Source organism: Meleagris gallopavo, chromosome 10 (assembly GCF_000146605.3).
Source record: "Meleagris gallopavo isolate NT-WF06-2002-E0010 breed Aviagen turkey brand Nicholas breeding stock chromosome 10, Turkey_5.1, whole genome shotgun sequence".
Lineage (NCBI taxonomy): Eukaryota > Metazoa > Chordata > Aves > Galliformes > Phasianidae > Meleagris > Meleagris gallopavo.
Window position 1 is genome coordinate 5229065 of NC_015020.2, and position 277 is coordinate 5229341.

The following is a 277-nucleotide window of genomic DNA, read 5'->3' on the forward strand; positions in this document are numbered from 1 at the left end:
GCCTGACACCTGTCACTCTCGCCCGCCGGTCCCCTCACGCAGCCCTGCCCGCGCGCCCCGGCGTTCTCCATACTCAAGAGCGGCCCGCAGCGGCGCGCGCAGCTCCCAGTGAAGGTGGCGGACGACGGGGCTGGGACAGAGCAACCGCTCTCAGGCTGCAGCTCTAGGCCGGCCGGCCGCTCGCGCACCCCCTAACAGCGGCGACAAACGCCCTCACAGCGCCTTTCCCCTGCCCCTTTTCTTGCTTTTCTGAAATAAACTTTACCGGTTCCGCCCG